Source organism: Symphalangus syndactylus, chromosome 3 (genome assembly GCF_028878055.3).
Source record: "Symphalangus syndactylus isolate Jambi chromosome 3, NHGRI_mSymSyn1-v2.1_pri, whole genome shotgun sequence".
Taxonomy (NCBI): domain Eukaryota; kingdom Metazoa; phylum Chordata; class Mammalia; order Primates; family Hylobatidae; genus Symphalangus; species Symphalangus syndactylus.
Window position 1 is genome coordinate 127,899,190 of NC_072425.2, and position 28,000 is coordinate 127,927,189.

General features: G+C 40.3%; 2 long non-coding RNA genes across 2 annotated transcripts in view; one reads left to right on the forward strand and one right to left on the reverse strand.

Annotated features, from left to right (window-relative positions):
- Window positions 1-28,000, forward strand: LOC129478394 (uncharacterized). Its single transcript, XR_008656422.2, has 3 exons — window positions 1-185; window positions 26,452-26,528; window positions 27,940-28,000. It is a non-coding gene; the product is annotated as an uncharacterized lncRNA (long non-coding RNA).
- The window catches only part of LOC129478393 (uncharacterized), a 46,672-nt gene continuing 32,418 nt past the window's right edge, over window positions 13,747-28,000 (reverse strand). The window contains exons 3-4 of the long non-coding RNA XR_008656420.1: window positions 14,148-14,342; window positions 13,747-13,827 (exon numbers count right to left, since the gene is read on the reverse strand). This is a non-coding gene — a long non-coding RNA (uncharacterized lncRNA). The remainder of the gene's footprint in view (window positions 13,828-14,147; window positions 14,343-28,000) is intronic.

Below are 28,000 nucleotides of genomic sequence, written 5' to 3' on the forward strand. Positions count from 1 at the left end.
AATTAAATATCGAATGACGAAATAATTCCCCTTAAAACCCAACTCAGTTATTTTGCCTGAAACTGCATGTCCTGATTTTACTATTTTGGATTCTCTTCTTATGCTTTTATGTGGGTATATAATGTTATGAAACTTGTACAGTTTGTTCAGACCAGAACTACAGAGGAAGACATGATGGAACCAAGGTAAGCCCTAATAGACCAAGGATATTTAAAGTAATTGATTGAAGATCTGTGACTGCTTTGAGAGGAGGAAAAGGTAGGAGAGACACAGAGGTTCTTAGGATCCTAGAGATGGAATGAAATAGAATTTTGTGTATTACGGAGCTGTGGTGAAGCTGATTCAGAAATGGGGCAGCTCTTCCCATTTTAAGTCATATTACTGGATGCTTCGAGTTCTGCTACCAAGACGACTTAAGGATTCCTTACACATATTGTCTGTCTAGACCATCTATATGCTAAAGTCTCTCAAATCTCAGTCCAGAGCTCCAGGTCCATATGTCCAATGTTTGAATTCCCATCAGACATCCTAAACTTAGTAAAAACAAAACTGAACTCCTTCTCTTCATCCCTTCATCTGCTCCTCCTCTCTACCTCAATGCCCTATCTCAGTAAACAGTTATTGAATACCGGGTCAGCCACAAATACAGGACTCATTCTTGCCTCCTTTTTAACCCTCATTCTAAACAACAAAGTTTTGCCTATTGTCTCTTGTTAATACTGCTCAAATCCATTCCCTCCTTTCTGTCTTACTCAGGCTTCCATCATCACTCCTGAGGATTATAACACCCTCCTGTACTGAGCTTCCTGCCTGCAACTTACCCACATCACCCATTCATTCTCCAATCTATGTTCAGAGGGATCTTTCTGAGATGCAAATATCATCATGGTCATTCCTTTGCTTAAAAGCAGCCAATGCTTTGCCCCTGCTCTAAGGATAAATCCCAAATTCTGTTATGAGTATTACCAGACTTGGTAGATCTGGTCCCTGCCTGCCTCTCCAGCTTCATCTGTGGATACTCTGCCCTTCCACCTGCTCCTTCCCCACCCTCCACATACACACAGTATATGTATGAATTCCTGCGGTGAGATACTTGGTTTCCTGAACTCACAGGCTTTCTCTTTACTCTGAGTTTTCGCATAGAGCTCTGCTCATACTCTCACCCACCCTCCTTCTCCATGTTTACTCATTTTGCTGGTCTAGGTTCTGCTTATGTTTATGACATCTAAAGATGTCAGCTTCTTTGTAATTTCTTTTCTTTGTTTTTATTTATTATTTTTTGAAGACAGGGTCTCACTCTGTCTCCCAGGCTGGCTCACTGCAACCTCCGCCTCCTGGGTTCAAGGGACCCTCCCACCTCAGCCTCCTGAGTAACTGGGATTACAGGCACACACCACCACGCCCAGCTAATTTTTTGGTGGAGATGGAGTTTCACCGTGTTGGCCAGGCTGATCTTGAACTCCCAAACTCAAGTGATCCACCCAGCCTCCCAAAGTGCTAGGATTACAGGAGTGAAACACCACATCCAGCCTTCTTTGTAATTTCTTCAAGGATGTGTTTCCTGACCTCCAAATTTAGCCTGTATGGTCACGTTACACCCTATACTTCCTGTATCAAAGCATTTCATGCTAAAAATATTGTTATATTATAATTGCTTATCTATCTTTTTGTACTTTTATTTTAGATGTAAGCCCCATGCGGGCTGAGACTATTTACATTGTTCACCAGTATACACACAGTGCCCTGCACAATGCTCAAAAATGTTTATAGAATGTTCTTGAAAAATCCCTGTCAATAATTAAGCATTTGGCTGGGCATAATGGCTCAGGCCTGTAATCCCAGCACTTTGAGAAGTCGAGGTGGGAGGATCACTTGAGCTCAGGAGTTTGAGACCAGCCTGGGCAACACAATGAGGCTTCATTTCAACAAAATATTTAAAAATTAGCCAGTCGTGTTGGTGCAAACCTGCAGTCCCAGATACTCACGAGGCTGAAGTGGAAGGATCACTTGAGCCCAGGAGGTTGAGGCTGCAATGAGCTATGATCACACCACTACACTTTAGCCTTGGTGACAGAGTGAGACCCTGCCTCTGATGATGATAATAATAATAATAAAGTATCTGTAGAAGACTAAAATATAGATTATGTAACCTCTGAGCTCTTCATGCTTTTTTATGAGATGTAAATTTTCACCAAGAACTAACAAAGTTTTGGATACTTTACAATACATTTTGACTGTGGTTAATGTTTTTCTTCCTCTCTTACATTCTACAACTGTAACTTGCATTCACCTTCCATAGATTCCCACAAGAATCATATTGGAAGAATATTTTGGCAATTTGCTTTTTCTAAGAAAATTCCTGTGGATTATGATTTGGCTCACATAGGAACTAAGAAACTAGCCCTTCCAAAAAAATGGGCGGAGTGCATTTTCCCAACATTTTTAACATTTTTTTCAAGATGGGGAATAATTTGGATGGAAGAGAAGATCGAAGATTATCTCATTTGGAAATAACATATAGAGAAAGAGAAGTTTGCCAACTGTCTGAATATTTTCACCATGATGTCTTGGGCCAGTTGGTAATCTCTGTAATTTCTAACAAATGTAAAATGTTTTTGTGTAATTACAGTGTTTAAGAGGGTCTTTTGCAGTTGTCTGACCCTTTCTGAGAATTCCAATCAGAACATCCATCTGCTGCCAGTTAGTTTTCTAAAATCCAGCACTGATTATAACACCTTGGCTCACAAAACCCTTTGTTGGCTACTACAGTGGCTACAGAAAGAAAACCCAACATCATTCGCTTGGCTTGCACGACCCTATATTACAGGACCCCACCTCCCTTTGGGAGTTCGTCTTTCCCAGGTCCCTGCATATATTTTACATTCTAGTCACACTGTATAACTTACCATTCTCTAAACACGTCTTATCCTTTCAAGCATCTATATTTTTCCCTATCTCTGCCATGTACCTGAATTTCCTACTTCTTTAACCATCTTTGCCTAATGCAACATTACTCATTCTTCAACACTCAGTATTCCAGTATCTTTGGTGCTGGAAAAGCTAATGGGGACTTTAAGCTAGTGCAGCCCTCTAAGTGTTAGTCCAAGGCAGTTGAACTTTATCTCAAAGCAACAGATTTTGAGTAGACAGATGGTACATAAAAGCAGTGTTCAGTGAACAAGTTAAAATAAACTAAGAGTCCCAAGGACCAGAAAATGTTAATATGCACATACTAGCCAATTATAAGGAAAAGTCATCAGCTCCAGGTTTCCTGGCGGATACCAGATATTCCCATTTTTTTCCTCCTATCTGATATTTACACTATTAACATGGTGTTCTGCTCGCCACACTGCTGGCCAGCTATAAACTTCTGTTGGACACAGCAATCCAGACAGATAGAAGTGCTTCTTAAATCATCAGGCCCTTCTTGTGTCAGCTTTGATTTCTCAGGTTGCCACATTCATGACATCTGCCAAGATTTCCTAATCAGCCAACTGCAAACCAGCTTCATGCTGAAAATGAAAATCTGAACGAAAGCAGGCTTGCTCAACGCCTCAGTGATTTAAGAAAATCAGGCAATCTTTCTAGTCCATCTATGTCATTTTTATTTGTAGTTTTTGTAAATGGAAGAATAGGAGGGTTGAAAGATAAAAATAAAATCACTTGGAAAAGTTAGCTTAAACTTGAAAATCACTTGTTCTTGCAGTCATTGCATCACACTGTGATAAATAAAAGCCAGTAATTTCCAATTGACAACATAATCGGAAACTATTTAATACAATAACAAGGACGTTAAATGAATGCATATGCATTAGATACAAAAAGATCTGATGTTCTATAAAAGAAAAATGAAAACTTTTCAATTAAGAGAACTGCTTTCAAGAGATCCAAATTGTTTTAGTGTTCAAGTAAACGTCTCTGGAAAGAAATCCAGCTTAAATGGATGTATTTTCCACAGGCCATGTGATTTGCAATTAACTTCAGAATTTCCAGTTGCTCTTCCTGGCTTGTCTTCTCTTTTCACATATCAGAGTTATCTGTCATAACTCAACAGAGAAGGGAAACGATGCCTTGCCTTCTCATGCAAGAGCTAGGAACTTTTTCTTGTCTCTTTGCTTCAATTACCCACCTAGGGCAAAGTTATCTTACTTCTTTGTAGGCATCATTGGGCTGTTAAATACAACACTTTTTAAAAAGTTAAGAAAAAAATGCAATGCTTAAATTTAGTTTAACAGTTTACAGTTTCTGACTTCCCCACTCCCCCTCCCACTCAAATAGTGGGTTGTTTAATAGAATCTCGTTGGAGTTTCTGTAAACAGGTTTGCACATGTGGCTCCTGCATGGGAAGGCTTCCTGGGATTGTGATATTTAAAAATGGTTTACAAACGGTCGGGCATGGTGGAGCATAGCTGTAATCCCAGCACTTTGGGAAGCTGAGGCGGGCAGATCACAAGGTTGAGAGATCGAGGCCACCCTGGCCAACTTATGGTGAAACCCTGCCTCTACTAAAAATACAAAAATTAGCTGGGCATGGTGGCGTGCACCTGTAGTCCCAGCTACTGAGGAGGCTGAGGTAGGAAAATTGCTTGAACCCAGGAGGCAAAGGTTGCAGTGAGGAGAGATCGTGCCACTGCACTCCAGCCGGGCAACAGAGCGAGACTCCATCTCAAAAAAAGAAAAAAAAAATGGTTTATAAATTAAACAGAATGTGACCACCCTTCCCTAGCCTCTCAAAGATTAGCAGATGTGCCTGCACATATATTTTTTCTTTGTGGGGTGGGGGGTGGGCGGTGTTTCTATTTTTAAATATTAGAATTTAATATGAATTTTGTTATTGCAAACCACCTCAACTCCTTATGGGAAATAGTAGGGTTATACATTATCAATAAGTCATATGTGCATATTGGGATGTTGGAAAATAGTAGCATCTCACTCAACGACCTCCAAGGAAGTTTCCAAATGGAGTCTGTAGCTCTCTCCCAGGGGGCTTAGGTGAGAGCCCGAGTGGTTGCAGGTGGATGCCACATGATTTCCTGCTTCTTGCCTTCTGGCCCTGATAGGGCTTTGCTGGAGATCTCCCTTGGTTAAAAACTAACTTCCTGTAAGCATTTAAAGGAGCTTTCAATACATTGACATCCACCACTTGAAGGGAGAAGGTGAGAGAGAAGGAGGTCAGAACAGAAAGAAGGCTTCCCTTTGAGAACTTGGTTTGACAGTTGGCAGGGAGTTCTCTGCTGCAGAGGGTCACAACCCTAAGCTCTGCTTTGTGTTAGGGAGTCATGGCCAAGGTTTGTTAAAACAAAGCCACACACCACATCCTAGTGCCAAACGGGCAGGAGCTCTGGCCTGTTGCAAATGAAATCATTAGGAATTCCTTTGGAGTAAGAGTTACAGCCCTAGAGCTCTCTGTTGCTAAGCAAATGCAGATGTCTAATTGTGGATGTTGTTGTCTCCCTGAGGCACGGCTTGGAGCATGTCACTTCCCTTTTCAAAATCCTTTAAGGCTACCACCCTCCTTGAACAAAGTCCAACATCTTCAATATCCCTTTCAAAACTCTCCCCATTCTTCTCTATGCACTTTTTCAATCTCAAGCCACAATATTCCAAGTGTGCCAGGTATCCTATTAGCTGCAGGCCTTTGCGCAAGCAGTGACCTCTGCCTGGAATGCACTTCCCATCCCCAGATGTCCTCCAGTTCAAGATCCACTTTTCCCTCAAGGTCTAGCTCAGTGCCAGGCTTTCCCTCTCAGAATTAGTCTTCTCTTCTCACTCTGTTTCCACTCTATTCAAGCTTGTCTAATATCATCATTTTCAGGGACAATTAAAAGTTCAGAAGCTTACATCAAAGACACCTGGGTTCTTCTCCCAGCTCTGCAGCTTGCTAAGTGTGATGTTGAGCAAGATGCTAATCTTCCCTAAACCTCCACTTTCTCCTCTGATAAACAGGAATTATTCTAAAATAGGGTAGTTGTGAGGATTACATCAGAAAATATCAGAAGGAAAGCATTTCCAATCACTCCTGGCACCACAGACAAGTTTGCTATTATTTGTTTCTCTTGATAGGTTGTGCTGATTTGGGGCCATAGTTTATTTGACAGGTATTCCCAAAAGCACTGTGATTCCCACCTGGTATGTGCTAAATGACTTTTTCTTGAATTAAGATATTTGTTGAGTAGATTTACTACTGTATGAAGCCAGGAAAATCACACCAAACAATGCAAATGGGTGAGGTCTCTGTGCCAGACTCCTTCAACATTTGATTTGGTTCAAGCCCACTGTCAAGGCCTCCAGGCAGATTTCCTGAGGGAACCACACTCTGCTTCTAATCCTGCTGCCTGGAGAGTAGGCAAACACCAGCCTGCTTCCTGGAGTTATCCACACCTTCCCTATCACAACTAAGAAAAATGATACAGTTAACAAATCCCAAATAGCCCTCCTAAAGATAACTGTACTATTTTTTTCTCTAAAACTAAGTAAGAAAAAAACTGCAAAGAGATGATCTAGAGCAGTGGGTCTCAAACTTTTGGTCTCAGGATCCCTTTACATTTTAAAAAAATATTGAGGGCCTCAAAGAGCTGTACTTATGTGCGTTCTATCTAGCTATAGTTCATCGTATGAGAAACTGAAACAATATTTTAAAATATCAATTTATTTTAAAGAAAGCAATAAACATATGTTAACATACATATTTTATGAACAATAGCTACATTTTTTAAAACAAACCAAACAGTGAGAAGATTAGCATGTGTGTGTGTGTATGTGTGTGTGCAAATCTCTTTAATGTCTGGTTTTATAGAAGCCAGGTGGATTTGTATTTCTGGTTTTGCATCGAATCGGTTGTGACCTGTTGTTTTGGTTAATGTATACGAATAAAATTGACTTTATACAAATAAATCATTAGAAAAAGAAGGACTCAACAAGGACAGCTTCTTAGAGGTTAGTTGCCATGTAGAATCTGAAATACATTAATTAAACTTTGCACTGTTATATTTAAATCCATTGGCCAATCTTGCATTTGAGATGGATCTTTTACCATGAATGATGTTTTTAACATTATGCATTGATCTCTTGGAAAATATTGGTTCACTGAGTCATACAGACCCTTAAAACAATACATTGTATTATTCAATATATAAAGTGCCATTTTTCAGTATTACCAACAACCTCCTCAGAAAAGTCTCTAAATATGGGGAAGCTGTCAAGCTCAAAGTGGAAAATACAAGTTTCTAATTTTTTTCTTGAAAGCTCAATATTTTGCCATTGGCAATGGTTATCAATTGTTTTCCCTGAAATGACTGGCTCACGTGGTTCATCTTGAGCAAACATCCAAGTCTGAAAAATCATGGTTTGTCTATCAGTAATTTTTCCCAATAAAACTTATGTTTCATGAACAGAGGCCAGTTCAGCTCACTATGAAAGAACCAATCACACAGTGGTTTACCTTGCAAGATCTATTATATGTCAGTGTGCATACAATATTTTATGTATACATCCCATTTCACCACGCAGAATAGTAAAAAGATACATAATCGAGCTGAGATTCAATAAAATGAATAATTTTTACTGCTTCATCAAGGTCACTTTTAAGCCAAACTGGCATTTTCTTTTTACTTCTAGTACATGACAGTGAAGAACATGTCTCTAGCACATAGCTGACAGTATTCAGCAGAGATGACAGGCTGAAACTAAGGAAGGAAGTCAAAATTGAAAAGATATTCTAAAAGAATATAGATCAAGAGAAATTTCTCCTCCTACACTGGGCCTAGCACAGGTCTTTTTGTCCCTTTGCTTTGAATTTTGTCCTAAGAGGACATGTCCTGTCCTTTTAGGACAGGATAAGGACAAGAGTGATACTTTCAGCTGTGACTTACAGAGTACAGCTGCAGGGCCTATGCCATCTGATATTTCTCTTCAAATTTGGTTACTTTAGAAAGGGACAAAAGCTGGGAACCAGGAGGCAAACTTAATCCTGAAACAAGATCATTAAAACTTTTAAATAGATTCCAGAAGGCTGGGTCTGTCAGCTCTGATGCTTCTTTCCAATCAAAATATTGAAAACAACTTTATTACAATGTTTGATTTACCGATCCAATGAATAAAATCTCTTCTTGCCTCCTTATGAATTTGTTATTTGCAACATGTGTTTTATGAAGTAACACTGGACTTCTTCAAGCCACTGATAAATCCAATGATCTTGTAAAAGGACTGAGCACAGCATGAAATCAAAGGTCACTCTCTGTTCAAAAACAGCAACGATCCCCAGATGATGGCTTTTTTGAGCAAATTTTTTTAGCCTTTGCCTTTGGAACTCATCATCAAAGTCATGGGACTCCGGTTCATGGGCTCACCATTGCACTGGAAAAGTCGATGAACCATATTATCTAAAGTATTGCAGAAAGGTAACTTGCTCCTAGTGGGCTAGGATTGGGCAGACTCCAAAATTGTGCTCTTGAAATATTGAAAAGACTCTTGGAGAAACCATATACAAATGAAATGATAAATGGGAAATCTAAATGAATCTATCCTTACTCAAATTTCATCCTGAACATACAGAATGTATCTATTCTAGAGAAGCTTAGGTCATCAGATGTAATCATGTTATTCCAAGTTAAAAAGAGATGAGTAAATGACTAATAGGCAGAGTACATTTTCTTCTATTCATTCGGGTCAAATAATAATTCCAGTATCTTTACCCTTGAGCAACAAAAGAAGTCCTGAGTCTATCCTTTTATACTGGAAACATCGTTGAACAAGGAGACAGAGGGCATGAGTTATTTTCTTGGCTTTTAACATTACTAGGTGTGACCTAGGCCAAGTTGCTCTGTCTTTCAGAATGAAATGATCATCAGATTGTTCAGTTCCCCTAATTAACACATATAGCCCTCCAGTCTCATTCTCATACCTCAAAGAATCAGAGTTCACCCAAGTAAAATGGATGGTCCTTAAGATCTAGGTAAAAAACGAACAAACAAACAAACAAAAAACGCCTTTAACAGGTGGCACACCCAGCCTGCTTCCAATTTCCAAGCCTGTGGAAATCCAGAGTCTCTCTGAATTCTTGAGGGACTCAGGTTCTCCTGGTATCCTTACCTTCCAGGCACTTTGTTCTCTCACATGCTAGTACTGCCGCTCACCTTACCAGCTGATGGGAATTTCATCCCCACCTTTGCTTTACACACACGCATGCGCGCGTGTGCGCGCGCACACACACACACACACACACACACCACATATTTGTAATTTTCAAAAAGTTTAGTGAAGATAATGAAAGTGCCAGGGCCAGGTCAGGGCCCAGAGACTACAGACATTTTTTGGGCTCCTCTCTTAAAGAGACCTGGGCTAGAATTCTGGTCTATCATTTAGTTGCTTGATCTTAGGCAATTTGCTTAATCTCAGTGAGTACTCATGTCTAACTTAAAAGACATTATCTCTATTGTAGGATTGCTGTGAGAATAAATGAAATAATGCAACTCAAGTTTCTAAAAAATTTCCAGCCTTCCAAGGTCACCCTCTAAAAATAGATATAAATAATATTGGAAGTTTCACATCTGAGAATATGAAGAACATTAAATATTCCTCCTACTAAGTACAACTAAAACCCCTGGGCATTATGCATAAAACAAACATAATAAGACTTTTAAAGACTGAGTGGGGAGCCTAGACTTCCACCCTTGCAAGGCTGTAATGAGCCACCCCATTACCCTTTCCCAAGGCCGGGAAAAGAACCAAGACTTTCACCATTACTCAACAATGAGGCCACTCAAATTGCAGTGGTGGTGGAGACCACCTGGGAGTTGGAACTCCCAACCCCCACCAGCAGTAATGAAATGATATCTCCCCTCCTCTGCTAGAGCAGTACCAGAAAAAATCAGCTAAAACATGTTTAAATAACATCCAGAGTCTCATGTCATAATATGAAAATGTCTAGGTTTCAAAAAAAAAAATCATTCATCATACCAAGAATCAAGAATATCTCAAACTAATGAGGAAAATGAATCAATAAATGCCAACAGATTGGCAGGGATGTCAGAATTACCTTACAAAGATATTAAAGAAGATATTATAAAATGGTTCTAAAAGCAATTATAAACGTGCTTGGAATAGAGAAAGGAAAAAAGTAGAAAGCCTCAGCAAGTACATAGAAAGTCTTATCAAAGAAACAGAAGATGTAAAGAGGACCCAAGTGAAAATTTTAAAATGGAAACAAACTGCAATGGAAGCAAAAAGCTCAGTGGACGGGCTCAACACTATAATAAATAAGACATAGGAAAGAATTCGTGAACTGTATGATAGAACAATAAAAATTATCTAATCTGAACAATAGGAAGAAAACAGACTGAAAAAAGTGAATGAAGCCTCAGAGACCCGTGGGACTATAACAAAAGCTCTAACATCCATGTCAGTGGAGTTCCAGAGAGGGAGGAGAAAGAGAGTGTGTCTAAAAAGGACTCCAAGAAATAATTGCAGAAATTTCTCAAATTTGGCAAGACACATAAATGTACAGATTCGAGAAGCTGAGCAAACTCCAAACAGGGTAAACCTAAATAAATCAATGCCTAGACACATCATAATTAAACTTTTGAAAACTAAAAAAGAAATCTCAAAAACAGCCAATGAAAAAACAAAAACGTTACCTATACAGGAAAAATAATTCAAATGTCAGTGGATTTCTCATTAGAAACCATGGAGACCAGAAGTAAATGGCACCATATTTTTCAAGCGGTGAAGGAAAAAAAAACAATTGTGAAACCTCTACTAAGTCTCACAATTTACGCAAAACATTACTCAAAATGGATCCCAAACTTAAATTCAAAATGTAAAACTATAAAGCTTTTAGAAAAGGCAGGATAAAATCTTGAAGGTTTAAGGCTAGGCAAAGATTTCCTAGATTTGAGTCCAAAAGCATGACCCATAAAGGAAAAATAGATAAGTTAGAGTTCATCAAAAGTAAAATATTTGCCCTGCTAAAGAACCTGTTAAGAGTATGTAAAGACAATATAGAATGGGAGAAAACATTCTGAATTGCGTATCTAACAAAGGACTTGTATCTAGAATATATAAATAATTCTCAAAACTAAACAATGAAAAAATCCAGTTGGATAATGGGCAAACGATATTTCAGTGAAGAATATTTGCCAATGAAAATGGCAAATAAGCACATGAAAAGATATTCAATGTCATTAGCCATCAGCAAAATGCAAATTAAAACCACAATCACTACACACAACCACACAATCTCTGCACACTAGAAGAATGGCTGAAATATATATATATATCTCACACCAAATCGAGGAAATAAAAATAAACTAGATTACTCATAGGTTGCTACTGGGAATTTAAATGGTATAGACATTCTGGAAAACAGTCTCATGATTTCTTTAAAAACTAAACATGCAACTACTACACAACCCAGTAATTTGCACTCCTGGGAATTTATCCCAGTGATATAAAGATTTATGTGCACAAAACCCTATGAATAAATGTCTGAAGCAGGTTTATTTGTAATACCCCAAAACTGGAAACAACCCAGATGTCCTTCAATGAGTGAAAAGTTGAACAAATTGTGGTATGTCCATGCCATGGAACACTATTCAGCAACAAAAATGAATTATTGATACAACACAATGACCTGGATGAATCTCTAGAGAATTATGTTGAGTGAAAAAAGCCAATTTCAAAGACTATATGTAGTACGATGCTATGTATATACCATTCTTGAAATGACAAAATTATAGTAGTGGTGAACAAATTAGTGATTACCAGGGGTTAAGGAGAGGATGGGGGCAGCAGGAGGGAAGTGAATGTGACTATAAAGGAACAGATAGCTTGATGGTTTATGTATGCTGGGGGTGGGGGGTTTCCTGGGAGATAAAAATGCATTTGCTTTTACCTTAGGTAAAATCCATGCGGTCTTTTATGATTTCTGCCTTTAAAGTTCTCCTTAGAAAAATATATAGCACATACTGAGATTATATAGTAAAAGCCACCTTCTATTTTCTTCTATCACTTTTATGGTTTTGTTTTTCACTTTTAACTCAATCTCTTTGTACACTGGGGATGGTAGATATGATGGGAGGTAGGATTCTATTTGATTTTTTTTTTCAAATGTAGACTTAGCTCTTCTAATACTCTGGAATACAATGGGAGAAAATATTTGCAAACCACCTATCTAACAAAAGACTAGTATCTGGAATATATAAAGAATTCTTAAAACTAAACAGTGAAAAAAATAATTCAGTTGGATAATATGTAAAAGACATTTCAATGAAGAATGTATACAAATATACAAATAAGTACATGAAAACATGTTTGTGTGCTTTTATCACTAATTTGAGATAGCATCTGATCATTCAAACAATTCTTACATTTACTTATACTGTGCATATTTGGTCTTTTATATCTGTCTCCTTTACATTTTTATTTATCCCTGTGTGTAAGAATCACTGTCATAAGGCATTTAGGGCCAAGACAATGTTCCCAGTGAGAATTACTAGTCACCTACCTTGCTATCCATGAACTCACTAGCTGGGTAAACTTTGACAAGTAGAGGTCTCTGAACCTCTGTTTATATACCTATAAAATAGAGCTAAAATACAATTCTAACTATTATATGTAGCATACTGAGATCCTCTTTCTTCAAAAGCTTACTAAGGCAAAATTTTGTAAGAAGTTATGATTACCTTGTTTAGCCCTTCCAAGCACCAACATCTTGTTATTAATAATCTTTAAAAAAAAAAAACTTTTGAATTTTGAGATAGTTTTGGATTTATAGAAGAGGTATAAAAATGGTACAGATAGTTCCAATATATCTTTCACTCAGCTTCTTCTTATGGTAACATCCTATGTAACCATAGGACAATTATCAGAACTAAGTAACCCCAGTACAATACTAATGTCTAAACTATAGACTTTATTAAGATTTCACCGTATTTTTCTACTAAGGTCCATTTACAATTCCATGATCCAATTCGGGATCCCATACTGCATTTACTTGTCATGCCTCCATAGTGTTCTCCAACCCATGACAGTTTCTTAGTCTTTCCTTGTTTTTTATGACCTTGACACTTTTGAAGAGCACTGCTCAGTTATTGTGATAATAGCCCTTTTCTCTCAAAATAGTTATTTTCTAAATCAATAGCATATCATTGGGTTCCATTGTGTTTTTTCCAACAGCTTTATTAAAATATAATTGACAAATTGAAATTTTATATATTCATCACCTCACCTGGTTACCACTTGCGCATGTGAGAACATTTAAATCTATTCTCTCCACAAATTTCAAGTATATGACATATTTATTACTATGCTCCCCATGCTGTACATTAGGTCTCTAGAACTTATTCCTTCCTACATATGGGTGTGGCTGGTAGACACATAGAACTAAAAGCACCACTTTTTTTTTTTTTTTTTTTTTTTTTGAGACAGAGTCTCGCTCTGTCATCCAGGCTGCAGTGCAGTGTTGCGATCTCGGCTCACTCTAACCTCCGCTCCCTGAGTTCAAGTGATTCTCCCACCTCAGCCTCCTGAGTAGCTAGGAGTACAGGCATGCACCACCACACGCAGCTAATTTTTGTAGTTTTAGTAGGGACAGGCTTTCACCACGTTGGACAGGCTGGTCTCAGACTCCTGGCATCAAGTGATCTGCCCATCTTGGACTCCCAAAGTGATGGGATTACAGATGTGAGCCACTGCACCCAACCTAAAAGCACCACTTGATACTGATCTTTCCTACTGATGGAGTTGGGATTCCAGGGTCTTAATTTTTATTTGTGCATTTTGGTTTCTACAGGCAAAATGAAAGGTAGGCCAAAAGCTTCAAGTTGTTTCCTAAAAGAAGAAGAAAAACGATGTGACTCTCTGCTCCTCTCTCCCCACATAACTGGAAAGGGTTAGCTTAGGACCATGAGTGAAACTTCCACACTTCCTTAATTTCATACATTATGCATAGTTACTATTAGCACATGTGCTTCCAATCACCCCCATCTTACAAACAGTGCAAATGTGGGTGCTAAGAGAATTGAACCTGCCAAACATATTTGACATCACAGTGCCCTTGGAAAAGCTATCCACTAAACCCAGATATATATGTACGTCTCAGCAGTTCTATTTTATTAAACTCACAACATTTCCACCCAATTTAAACTCACTGTGATAGCACACGTCGTGACGGATTTGGGTGGTGGTTTCCTTTCCAGTTGGCTCTAAGAATATTGTATTAAGCCAGACCACAATCAGATGCCAAGCCCATGATTAGCTTTCTCTTTCCACTTGGGTCGCTTTTGTTTTTTGAGCAGATATGTAGTGCTGGATACAGCCATTTGTGGGTGGGCTGAGGATGGGTTCTGTTAAAAGAGATGTGATAATGGCTGTGAAAATCCATTTTAAGTGCTGCAACCCTTGTTACTTTAAATGTTATCTGTGAATTTCCTGCTAAGGGTTGCATTTCTGTAATAGAGATTGCAAACCGGTGGCCCCTGGGCCAAATATGGCTCACAGATGTGTTTTATTTGGCCAGCTCAGTGTTATAAAAGCACCTGAATTTGTGGCCAATATTTACATATTAAGAGATTCTACACAAAAATCTAGATTTCGGTCTTCTCATGAGAAACTCGATGTGACCACATTGGGCCCACTTTTCCATGTGGCAACAATTGGCTGGGGCTAAGTTGCAGCTGGCTCTTTGAGATAGAGTATGTACCATCTGGTTAGCATGATATCTATCCAGCTCACTTCTCCCATTTATGTAACTTGCTGCATCTCTGTGAGTGTTTAGATTTTCAACACTGGTTTATCAAGATCAAGAGATCAAGGATCAAGAGATGTTAATTATCTAAGCTTCTGGTTAGACCAAGTAAGAAAATGCATGATGAGAAAAGAAAAAGTATGATAAGTCTTAGTCTGGGTTTCTTCAAAAGTAGACCTTGAAAGAAGGATTCAAGTGCAAGTAGTTTATTTGGGGAGTGAACCCAAGAAACACTGGCAGGGAAACACAGTAGAGCTGGAGAAGAGAAGGCAACCATAAAGAATGTAATGTCAAGCAAGTAACTGCCGTGGTCACCTGAAGCTTCATCCTCCTGGAGGACTGTAGGAGATAGTGTAAAGTAGGAGCCTCAGAGTCACCCCAGCAAGGGGCAAGAAAGTAGGAAAATTCATTTGCCATTTCCATCAGCTATTCGTTGATGGCTCTCAGAAGTAGCAAATCAGCATTTCTAGTCTTCCATGGCTGTGCGCAGATTGTCTCTAGAAGTCAGAGAAAGCTCTCAGGCAAACGTGCCCCAAATTGTAAATTAGTGCTATAAGCACTGAAATGTAAGACCCAGGGGGATATGTGAAGGGTACCAGCAGTACCAGCCACAACATGCTTCCAAGGAAAGGTACAATGATGATTTTGTCCCACAGAATAGAGAGGAAGCACTTGGTATTTGCTGACCAGCAACACAAACGTTCTCTCCCTCATGATAATTGCTCATCCTCTGGAGCAAGTCCTAAAGTCCCCCAAATAGGCCTTCACTTCCTGCTGCTCACTTCTAGTTCCTGAGTAAAGGATGTATCATCCAAACTGTCCAAAGCAAAAGAATTGTAAGGATACTAAGAGTATCTTTTGAAGTTGACAATGGGCCTTCGTCCCCTTATTCTTGGCTTGTATTTCTTTATTCCAAAGCGAGGACATTTAAGCACTTTCCATAGTGAGCCCATGATCAGAATCCAGATGTGAGTAGGCTGCCTTCATTTTTTGATTGCTAACAATGGTGAGTCATATGAGGATTGGATGTGACTCAAACATGAGCCCAGTGCATATGAATGCTTCAGTCATGCCAATGTTTCCTTTGGTGAGAATCCCTCCTAATGTCCAAGCATAGTGATATGTTTATAGTAATTTTTTTCACTAGAATAGCAGAAAATTATGTTATGTAATTATTTACATTGATTTTCAATTACTAATTGATCCAATCCTGCTGCTATGACAACTGGCGGCACTCAGTTACCCGATGAAAACTGACTATAATCTCCTAAGAAATAAGGGCAATATTGCCAGCACTTAGAACCTGCCTGTAGACAGTAGGTTCTTTATGAGTCCCATTACTCATTCTTTGCTGTTTGGCACATCATACGTGCTTAAGCATTGTATATTTGCTCCACATTTCTCTTCCTGCCTTTCTCTCCTCCCTCTTTGCCTCAGTTTATCATTACAGGTGGAATCGGGGGTTCATAAAAGAACATTCTAGATGATGATATGTAGAAACAAGTTAAATGGGGTGGGAAACCACTAATTCCTTGAACATTAGGTGTCTAAGAAGGGATTTTTTTTTTTTTTTTTTTTTTTTTTTAGGTCCAGTATGTTTTCCTGACCAAGGAAAGACTCTAAATGGCAACAAGCTGGGCTAGACATAATGCCACTTCAAGCCCTGGGTAGCCATAATGTTCGATATTGACCCTTGGCTTATGGAATTTTTTGCCAAACTGATTTTCTCTTTGGGGAAATCTTATTGTGATTTTATTATGGTTAAACTATAATAGCACAGAAAATTATTAAATACATAGCAATTATATTCAGATTCAGTTACTCAAGAGAAAGCATACAAAGTCAATCCACATTGATGACACTGTTGATTATTATTGTGTACAATTGTCCAAGAAGAGTGTGCCCATTTAGAATAGAGCCAAATAAGACAGGTGACCTTTGAACAACATAGGGGTTATGGGCACTGGCCCACCACACAGTTGAAAATCCGCATATAACTTTTGACTTACTCCTACTAATTTAACTACTACTTAAATACTACTAGACTTCTTTTGACCAAGAGCCTTGTTGACAACATAAACAGTAGGTTAACCCATATTTAGTAGGTAGCATGTCATATGTATTTTATACTGTATTCTTACAATAAAATAAGCTAGAGAAAATAAAATGTTACTAAGAAAAATCACAGAGAGGAGAAAATATATTTACTATTCATTAAGTGGAAGTGGATCATCATAAAGGTTTTCATTCTTGTCACCTTCACATTGAGTAGGCTGAGGAAGAGGAGGAAGAGAAGGGGCTGGTCTTGCTGTCTCAGGGGTGGCAGAGATGGAGGAAAATCCACGTATTAGTGGACCTGTGAGTTCAGTCCATGTAGTTCACAGGTCAACTATAGAATATTGATTCTCAAGTGGTATGGAAGATGTGAGTGTCAGTGAAGTTGTGGGCAGGGGAACTATAGTGAGAAAACATGCCAGAATCACCTGCATAACTTTTTCAAACGACAAGTCTGCTTACAGCCTGGTGCCTGATCAGGGAGTTCTGGTCTGATATGTCACTGAGCAACAACCTCTGGAATAAGGATGCTGTGCATGTCTAAAGAAAGCATAGGTTCTTCTCTCTGCTTATCCCAGGGTGGAGGGGCCTCCTGTTGGCAAGAGGTGCTCTGGACATATCAGGACTGCCTTCCCAATGGGGGTATCATGTATTGCTCAGGAAGGCACGGAGCCAGTAGCCTCAATGAAGGGCAAGCCCCTCTTTGTGCAGACCCCACTGGTTATGGCTCTGAGGCTCACAGAAAGTTCCACTCACTGAAACCCCACCAGAAATGATCAGTCTCAATATAGTGTGAAAGAAGAGCTTCACTTAAAAACCATCATTAAAACTTTCACTCCCACTATCACTATGTTGTTAGCACCCTCAATTAAAGCAGAGATTTCCCTCCTGGAAATCACTATGAGTCTGTTACGATCACTAGGTCCCTGATACGATGAAAATATTTTCCTTGAAAGAGGCAACATTCATCCAGAATTACCATTGGACCTATATTTCATATGAGGGATATTGCTTATAGCCTCTCATTGAGTACTACGCATCCATTATAATAATTCGTGAAAACCACTATAGGATGTTGATATTCTTATTCCTTTCTGCAGATAAGGAAACCTAGGTGCCAGTAAGGTTAAGAAACTTGCCCCCAAGATGTCATAGAGCTATTAGGTGTAAGACTCATCACTCCTGTACACTAGTGTGGATTATCTCAGGCAAGCCATCATTACCTAGTAGGGAGGAAGGAATGGTCATAAGAGAGATGGGGCCAGCTCCAGCATTCTGTATGTGGGGGTTTTCGGGATGACAATCTGCTCGGGGCAAGGTGGAGGTGGTTTTTTTTTGGGTGTTTTTTTGTTGTTTTTTTTTTTGTTTGTTTTCTCAGAAAATTCTCTTGGATGCTATGGTTACATTCAAACTCAGATTTTAAAAAACTCGGTTGGAGTGACTTGAAGAGGAGATTGATGGAACTTATAGGGGAGTCTAAGATCACCAACCACCCCTGAGTAATGACCTTAAGCCACCATTAAGTTTATCCAATAGCATTTGTTTAAGCAGTTTCCATGTGCCAGGCTCTATGCTGGAAAACACACAGTTGGCCCTTTGCTTAAGTCACTCAAGAAAACCAGGCAGAAAGAAGTAGCACTGACCAAATTATATCATCATTTGAAAGGGAATTCAGAAATATCCAAGATTCACAGTAAGAGTACATCCTATGGCTTTCCTTTTAATGGTTCTAATCTAAATTATCATCTCTCAGGACTAGAGATTTTATTTTTCTCACAGAGTATGTGGTCTCCAGGCACACAGCTTGCATAAATCCTGAACACATTCCTCAAGGCTTTATGATTGTGTGTGTGTGTGTGTGTGTGTGTGTGTGTGCACGCACGCGCACGCGTGCACACGCATCTGTGAAAGAGAACAGAGAGAGAGATGGACACAGAGAGAGAGAATGTTACAGGGAGGATGCATGACTCCCTGCTGTGATCTGACAACATTCAGGAAATTTAGAGTTAACATTCTTCCAGTCAGCAGTCACATAGGAGACTGGGCCTCAATCTCAGCATTCCTGGGCTGTCGTCAGCTTCACGATTTCAATGTGCCTCAGTGTCTGTTTTGTATTTAACTCTGCCCCACATATAACACCACAAGACCTGTCCGTGGTTTTGCTGTTAGAGAATGGTTAATATCTAAAGAGGGTGGGTGCCCTTACCAAGCACCCCCAGGGGAGATCTCAAGCTAGAAAGATAATGATCAGTTTCATGGAGAAACCCACACAAGCACAAACACCAGAAACTGATATTTAAACCCCGAACTCATAAGGGACCCCACGTTTTCACATTAGCTGGCTTTGTCTGTTTCTCCTCATCAGCAAACATATGCTCTCCATGGAACCAGCCCAGCCCATCTGAACCAGTTACTATTTCTGTAAGAGGTAGGAGGGGGAGGAGAAAGGGAGAATAAATTTTACATTACCATTCTCATGCGGTGCTATAAATATTTGCCACAGAAAGCCATGAGGTCTCATTTGCATGAATGATACCACAAAAGCCAACTGTGCCTCTGTGAACTAAGGCATCTCTCACTCTGTCCTGAGTGTACTGCTTAAATATTGGGGTGGGCTCTTTGATTAGAGAGATTGTAGTTTGACTCCCAGCTTTGCAACATAACATTGTATGACCTTGAGAAACATTATTGACTTCCATTTCACAGTTTCAACTATCCCATTCTCTCACTACTGTCTTCTACCTGCCAATTCCCTGCCACCACCAGTAGTTCTACAACACTTTGACTTCTACCAAAATCTTGTTCTATTGATCTATACAAGTGTTTCACCATCCCTTACCTCTTGCATGGCCTCTTTTTATTCATTATTCATTTAAAAATTCCATGGCCATTCAGTAATTCTTCTCTTCAGTGTATTTTTAATTTCCTTGTCCCTCTCCTTTGGCATATTTGCTTGGCTAAATGACAAACCTAGTTGTGTCCACCTCTTTGCCTCTTCCTCACCTGAGCCTGTACAGTTAGATATGTTTGGAGAAAAACACATAATCTCACTGACTAGTCTCATTAAGTTTATGACTACCATCTTCAGCTGTGCCTTCTGCTGCCTGGCAACCACTCTGCCTCCCTAGCCAGTTCACTGTCTCATTTTCCTAGCTGAGGATCTCATAAGTCCTCTGTACTCTTAAACCCCCACCCCCACTCTCCCTCTCAATTACTGGCTTTGCTTCCTGCTTTCCTGAGAAAAATGAAGAGAGAATTTCCACAAACTCCCACTTCCGCCTCTACCCATCTCCCTATATCTCATTTCTGTTAATGTGGATGAACATACTCTGCTCTCAGCTAAGCAAGCCTTGCCACTTCTTTCTCTCCTGCATCATAGGATTTTTTTTTCTATATTCAAACCGTTCCCATACTAGCATGCTGTTATTCCGTTTTACTAAAAATCTTTTTGACTCCACTTTCCTCTGTAGCTATATCCCCCATTTCTCCTTTTCCCTTTGTAGCAAAACTCTTTGAAAGAGCACTCTATGCAATAGTCACTATCTCTAGTTTCTCTCAACTTTTTCTTGAATACATTCAAATCAGGGGTTTGCTCCAATGAAAGCATTCTTAATAAGACCACTAATAACTTCCATGTTTCTAAATGCAACGATATGCACTCGGTAGATATTCTTCAATGATGAATGAATCACTCTAAACCTAATTTTCTTCATATGTAAAATGAAATAATATTTACTTTTGATATTTGTTGTGGCGACTGATGTACTATAGGCAAAGAATTTCGCAGAGTAAGTGCTAAATTATATATTAAGCAAAGGAAGTTTGCTACATTTTGAGAGGAAATATTTACCTGCAAAGACTCTGCAGCTTCTTTCAGTGCTGAACCTTCAGTGAAAGGTGTTGCCTATACCAGTAACCACCCCTTGCCCTTATGAAAAGATTTCCTCCCATTCCCCTAAAGACGGCAACTTTCATTTTCCTAGGTTGGATATTAAACTTTGATATGTTGAAAGATGTGAATATATGTTGTTTGCTGATGACATTGTGGGGCTTCCTTCCAGTAAGGGGAAGGGCGAGACATCTGGGTTGAAGAGACATTGGCACACTGTGTTTGTTCATTAAATAAGACCTCCAATATATGTGCAACCATTTGAATATAATTGAAATCTGTTGGGGAAGAGAGAAAGAGAGAGGCATGCAAGGATAGATGGCTGAGAACTAGCACTGCACCTATTTGGTTGAAGACAGTAAAAGGACGGAATGGTCTAGCCAATCTCACTGACAAGTAGGTGAGCCAGGGGAAGGACTCTAGATTAAATATTTCTCTCCAAGACTCCCATCATACCCTGCTGGAGGGAATATGCATTCCTAAAACTTGTGGGGCCAATTTGACAATGTGTTTTTAAAAAGTTTGAAACACGCATGTTCTTTGATCTAGTCATTCAATTTCTAGGAATTTATTCTAAGGAAATAATTATAGATAAGCACAGAGGTTTAGTTACAAGACAGTTTGCTACAACATGGCCCATACTATGGTTTAAAAAAACTAGAAAAATATAAATGTTCACCAATAAGGAATTGGTTAAATACATCATTTATTCAGTTTAATGATATTCAATGAAGTCATTAAAAATATGCTGGAGATTATATTACATGATGTTGAAATATGTTCACAGTACATTGTTAAGTGAAAAAATCAAGTTGTAAAACATTATGTAGAGAATGATTTACATTTTTTTAAGTTTTTAAGAAAAAAGTTTGAGAGACTTTGTAACTAAATAGTAATAGTTGTGGGATTACAAGTGATTTCCATTTTCTTCTTTTTACTTCTTTATATTTTAAAATTTTTCTACAAGTGTGCATTACTCATGTAGTAAAAGTTAAATCCATAGAGAAAAGTTCTCTCTGTAGTCAGCATAGGACCTTTTTTTCTTTCTCCTGGCCCCTAATGATCATATGCAAATGGACCAAGACTGAAGATACACACAAGTTAATAGGCATATCAGCAAGAGGGGAGTGACTTGATATTTTTAAAGAATGTCCATCCATCATTCATTTGCCAAACATTGATGTATGAACCGTGTTTGGCACTATACAAGTATCTAGCCAGCAATGAGATTAACGTGGCCTCCCATCCTCATGTAGTTTTCCGTTTAGTAGAGAAAACACATAGTAAGCAAATGATCATGCAAATATGGGAATTATTACGGAAGAAAAATTTAGTTGTAACAGAGCACATAGAAGGATTTAACCCAGTCTGCAGTGTGAAACTCTTCGGGTTTTAGCTACATGGGAAGGAGCACTCCGGACTGATTTCTGCCTGTCTGATTTCTCCCGTGATGTGTCTAAGGGAAACTGCCAGTGTGATCGGACTGGACAATGTCCTATTGCTGGTCTCTGGAGTTATAATAGTATTACAGTTCCCAGCCATTCACACTTACCATATCAGGAGCCAGGAGACCTGCCTAGTTCAAGTCCCAGCTCTGCCGCTTCTAGCTGTGTGACCTCATACAAGTCACTTCATGTCTGGTTTTACTCTCAATATTTACAGAATGAGCTGATTGGTTTAGACAACTCAACAACAACAAAAATTCCGGGACTGTATGACTTCAGAGCGCCAGAAAGACTCACAAGAGAGGGAAGAGACCCTGGCTTGGGAACAGGTCCAAGGGTAACTAACCCGCCTTGGTTAAGGTGGGGTGGGAAAAATTAGAGAAGATTCCCAGAAGGGGACTCAGGTCTTGAAAGATGAACAGGAAATTGCCAACACGGGATCCTGAGGCTGGGGCCAAGGCCTGAGTGTTCGTGCAGCAGGAGCCCAATTGAGGTACAGGGAGAGGGGCCACCAAAAGTGAGTGTGGAGAGAGGATTGTGCTCTAAGACAAAGCAGAACCATCAATGTTTGAAGTAAAGAACTAATAGAAACAGATCTGCCTATGGCGTTGAGGACATTTGAGAGGGCCAGGCTGGAAGCAGGCAGACCAGTGAGAAGACTGTCGGAATAGTGCCCAGACAGAGTGAGACACAAGAGGAGGAGATGGGAGAGAACATGACACTGGACACTGCAGGTGGAGGCGGGGCTCAGCGGCCAGCTGACCAAATGCAGGGAGGCTGGCGCGTGGCCTGGTCGACTGGACAGACTTATGGTAACCACGAGGAGGGATCGGCTTAGGGTGGGAGAAATTATGGATTCCACATTAGTCACATTCAGTTTGGGATGCTGTTCAGAAGCTGAAGCAGAGATTTCCAACAAGGAGTTAGATGTACAAAAGCCAAAGAGGTAGGTCTGTGTGGAAGACATATTTGAAAGCCTCAGCTTATTACCCATTCCTTGAAATCATGAGTATAGGCAAGACCACCAGTGAGGAAACGGGACCAGCGGTGAACTTCAGGAAACCAATATTTAAGGAATACATGGAAGAAAGGGAGTCAACAAAAGCGAAGCTTGAAACAATGGCCCAAGAGAGACAGAGACAGAGACAGACAGACAGAGAGAGAAATAAAATAACTGAGTTGTTTTACTCTTTAGTTTCTTTCTTTCTTGTTAAAGGACCAAATGCAACATCACATTTAGTTATCTGGGGAGAAGAAGGGTCCTTTTGAGTATGTCCAGGTAGGGATGAGGGAGAGGTGGAATATGGGGAGTTTGTGGGGTGGTGGGGGGAGATGAGGTAACTGGGCATTATCCCTCTAGCCCAGGGTAGATTGAGGGCTGGGGGAAGAAGGCTGTGCAACACCATACACTCCTAGAAAAAGAGAGATGGGATATTTCACCTGGAGAAAGATATTTGTTGTTTAGTTTATGACACAGGTGGAATCATCATTAATCCCTGGGACAGAGAACCATCTCCTTCTAGCAAGTTCTCCTTGAGGCAATTTCAGATTCAAGTCTGGAAGGGATCGATTCAAGTTATCTAGATATGCTTTGGCTCTGAATAGAGCCAGAATCAACATATTTTTAGGGATGAGCCTGAGATCCACATTCATCAGTGAGAAGCCAGCACCTGCAGGCAGGCCCTGATTCGGTAACAGTCAGCCCACCCTGCATATAAGCCATGGCACCTACGGCCACGGGAGGGAGGCTGGGTGGGATTCTCTGAACTTCTCCCTGGACAGGTGGTCATATGTCATATAGGGTTATCTCCCCTCACAAGAGTGAAGTGATGTCTAATTTCATGATCTGTGCAATTTGACCTTCAGGAAAGAAACTTAAGCAGAAGTGGGCTGTGGATTTAGAGGAGAAGGATGGTAGTGTGGGTATCAAAACCAACCCTTTGTCTGTGCCGTGCAATCCGAAGAATGAGGATAACTGCCCAAGTATGAGCTGATAGGAATGCCTTTTGTCAACAATTGTTTAGTGGCTCTGCTAAGGAGGCAGCTCCCATGGTTAATGACCCACAGAGTAATAACACTGCATACACTTAAGTGCTAATAGTGCACTGAGGAAAATTCAACAGCATTTTCGGGAAGAACAAAGTGATTTTCAGGCCTTCAGGATTTGCTACGGACACTCAGATAACGTGGCTTCTCTGACTGGGGAACGAAAACCATCCAACACATGGCCCTTCCTGCCACCTGAGATATGAGCCAGGCACCAGGCTGCACTCTCCCCTCCAGGCTGTTTCTCTGGAAATAGAGACCCCTCTCTTCCCCACAATATGGTTTGTACTCCCTCTTCTGCCCTCTGAGCCCCACCCCTCAGGACCTTTGTCCTTGCAGTTCTCTTTGCTTGAACTCTCTTCCCTCAGATACCCCTCTGGCTCACCTACTGTCTTTGAGTGTCTGTCCAGTTGCCACCTTACTTTTATGTGACTTAGAATGGCAAATCCAATTCTAAAATGGCAGCCTGCCAAACTGGCTTGGTTTCTAGTTTATCTCACTGTCATGCATATGGGGACCCTAAAACACATCACAATGACTCACAGACTGAAACTCTGTCCCTTTCTCTGTTTCAGCTCATAAAGCCAGTCACACAAGGCATTTTTTTGTATAAGAAAGTTCATTCAAGTTTCAAGGAAGATGGATGTCATCATGGTTTGCATCACAACAGGGCAAACAAGTTTTATATTCAGGACAGTGTATAATGAACTCATACATTGAACATTAGACATCCCTATTTGTGAGTGCTTTTGGCCACTCACCTCTGGGGAGATTTTATGAGCCAATTTAATCCCATTGAACAACTCTGCCTTCTTTTCATGCTTCTGTCTTCTCTCTCCCTTCCCTCAGTCTCTACGATCTCTTTCTCTTCCCATCCCGTTTTTACCCCACTTAGGAACTCAAATTTTTTTCTCCTTCTACTATGAAGAGCAATTCAGTTCTCTCCAGCTCCTATTCACAACCTCCAGGCCAATTTTTGTAGATCTAAGCCCATTAACATGCACATCAGAATGAAAGGGACCTTCATTGAACAAAACCCCATCTTCCTCTGACTGCAACTGCACCTGTTAATAATAATAGCTTATTTCTGTTCTCATGGAAAAAAAAAAAAAGGTTCAGTTTTAACCTATAAAGTAGGACAGCTGGTGGGTCCATTCTGCTATTAAAAACAAGAAGTCCTTTGTATGAGTTTATTATACATTGTCCTGAATATAAATGTGGTGTCTCCACAGGGAAAGGTTCTAGGAGACAGATAATTTGGCAAATGTTACAGTCATCTAGGTAATAATGTCATCAGTGCCCCCAGGTGAAGGAGATAATAGCACAAGACACCCAGACAAGTCAGCCTCAGAGAAGGGAGAGATTTACTTGAGAGTCTGTTTATGTGCTTCACAGACCAAAGGTACCAGGAGCGCATTCCTGCATCCCCTTGGCAGAGGTTCTGAGCAGCCTGTGATGCTCAGCACATAGTAGGTGCTCAACAAATATCATAGATTGAGGGCCAGGCACGGTGGCTCACGCCAGTAATCCCAGCACTTTGGGAGGCCGAGGCAGGTGGATCACTTGAGGTCAAGACTTCAAGACCACCCTGGCCAACATAGTGAAACTCTGTCTCCACTAAAAATATAAAAATTAGCCAGGTGTGGTGGGCATCTATAATCTCATCTACTCAGGAGGCCAAGGCAGGCGGATTGCTTGCACCCAGGAGGCAGAGGTTGCAGTGAGCTGAGATTGCACCACTGCACTCTAGCCTGGGCGATAGAGTGAATGAGATTCCATCTCAAAAACAAAATAAAATAATAGAATAAAATAAAATCACGGAGTGAATGGAGGACTGAAGGAACGGATGGCCCCATTCACTGAGTAAGTTCCACCACAGCAGGTGTTTTAATAATGCACCAGTAGGAAAGTATAGCAGAAACGATTCCATATGAATGTGGACAGTCTGCATTTTCTACAGCACAGGCAGAGACAGGACCGTGCAGGACAGCGCCAGGATAGCTGGGACATTAGACACATTTGGCTTTAACACTTCCTAAGAAAGAAATGGATCTGGACAGGCTCAGGCATGAGTAAGTGCATTCTCAATTCTCCTTCCAATCGTTGCAAACCAACGGCATGATTGTATTTGTCTGGGATTCATTTTCAAAAAGCATAACAAGAATCATATATGGACCTGAACCAGGGCAGACTAATGAATATTGATTTTTTTCCCTTCTGTCTGAAATCTGAATATCTCTCTTTGGTAACATTGCTCATTTCATTCTTCTCAGATGCTGGCTGAAGCATGGGCTTTGGAATCAGACAGAATCTGGATTCACCACTTATTGATCGGGTAATCTTGAACAAGGTACTTAATCCCTCTGAGCCCCTGTGTCATGAGTTGAAAACTAGAGAGAACTGTGTAGCTGAGAGAATTATTGTGGAAATAAATAAGACATCTGTGAAAGTACCTAAGCAGAGTTCTGACCATATTGGGTGTTCTCCATAAGTCATAGATCCACTGAATGAACAATTAATAAAGAAATTAGCATTGCTTCTCAATGTTCCAAAATGTTGCTGCGATAAGGACACGTGCAAAGTACTACAGACACAAGAGAGTACCTCTAAGTCTGTCTCAGGGCACAGGAAAGGCTTTGGGCAGGAGGTGGCCAGTGAGCGTGCGTGTGCATGTGCGTGTGTGTGATACTGGGTAGGGAGTGATCATTTCTGAAGCTGGAATTCAAACCCAGGCGTATGTCTAACTCTACAGATAGGGGAGCAGAGGGGGATCCCATGGAAAAAAGCAAAGGGCATTTAGGCAGAAGGCACATCATACAGAAGAACCAGGTGAGTTGAAAGTATTTTACAGACTCTAGAAATAAAGGAAGTTTCATGTGAAAGAGAAAAAAAGGTGGGTGGTAGGTGGTGAGGCTGGAAAGGGAGGCAGGGACATCTCAACATGTGGGGACAGGTTGTGCGGTAGCAACTGACACGGCAAGGTCTGTGTGTAGTGGGAACACTGGCAAATCGTAGAGGCTGGCTTGGAGTGGGGAGAGGCTGGAGACCAGGAGATTTATCATCATCATTCAATTGAGTCATTAATACTAAAAACAACTATTTTTTATTGAGCTCCTATAACCTGCCAGGCAGGGCACTTCGACAATTTTCATGTTTCATCTCTGGCCCCACAACAACTCTATGAGACAGACACAATTATCCCCAATTTACAGTTAAGAAAACCAAAATGTTGAGCAGTTAAGGAATTTGTCCAAAGTCATATAATAAATAATTTCTGAAGCTGAAATTGAAACCCAGATGTGTGTCTAACACTCAAGTCTGTGCTGTCCTGCATCTCCTGGTCAGCAAACATTGGAAAAGTGAGCCCCATCCTCAAACCACAGGCTGCTGGAGCAAGACTCTGCTCTGATGGCGGCTGCCTTCCTGCCTGTTTTTGACCCCCATTTATGGCTGTGGGGATCTGCCCAAATGGAGTGACATTGCCCCCTCAATCCCTACATATCCGATGCATACAAATGTGCACACACACACACACACACACATATACCATATTTTGACTCCGATTGCTGCTCTTGCTTGAACTACGTCCTAATTCTGTCTCACTTCTTGGACACCAGGTTTTTGCTGAGTCTTCCCTCAGCATCTGCAGTTCTAACTATCCCCTCCTGTCTGCTCCACCCTAGGGGAGGCCCAGATCCTTCATCCTCTGTCCTCCCAGTCTGGCCATTCTGAAATAACGTTTAGTCCTTTCCACATTGCAGGATGGCAGAAGGAACAGAGAAGAAGGCAGTGCATGGCTAACTGGAAGTGTGGCAGGAAGAG